Below are 771 nucleotides of genomic sequence, written 5' to 3' on the forward strand. Positions count from 1 at the left end.
AGAGGTTGCAGTGACCCGAGACCATGCCACTGCACTCCAGCCTGGGTGACAGAGCAAGACTCCATCTCAAAAAAAAAAAGAAAATAGCCAGCTTTTTAAAATTCAGTACCATTGTTTTATTTTTGAAGTATAATATGCATCTAGAAAAGTAGATGGCCACAGTGGCTCACGCCTGTAATCCCAGCACTTTGGGAGGCCAAGGCAGGAGGATTGCTTGAGCCCAGGAGGCTGAAGTTGCAGTAAGCCATGACCACACCACTGCACTGCAGCCTGGGTGACAGTCAAAAAAAAAAAAACTCCACATCTCTAAATGGGAAAATCTGAAGGTCTCGATCTGCTGCCAAGGGTCATTGGCTGCGTCTTTTGAAACATTTTTATTATGAAAATGTCATGTGGTTATAGGAAATGAGCTGCTTCAAACAGGTCCTCACTAAAGACCAATGACTGGCATTGCCTGGGCAACATAGACCTTGTTTCTACTATTTATTTATTTTTATTTATTTGCCTGGGCAACATAGACCTTGTTTCTACTATTTATTTATTTTTATTTATTTATTATTTAGAGACAGTCTTGTTCTGTCACCCAGGCTGGAGTGCAACGGCACGATCTGGGCTCACTGCAACCTCTCCGCCTTCTGGGTTCAAGCGATTCTCCTGCCTCTGCCTCCCAAGTAACTGGGATTACAGGCATCTGCCACCGTGCCTGGCTAATTTTTCTATTTTTAGTAGATGTTGGCCAGACTGTTCTCGAACTCCCGACCTCAGGTGATC

The sequence above is a fragment of the Colobus angolensis genome, unplaced genomic scaffold (genome assembly GCF_000951035.1).
Source record: "Colobus angolensis palliatus isolate OR3802 unplaced genomic scaffold, Cang.pa_1.0 Scaffold107, whole genome shotgun sequence".
NCBI lineage: Eukaryota > Metazoa > Chordata > Mammalia > Primates > Cercopithecidae > Colobus > Colobus angolensis.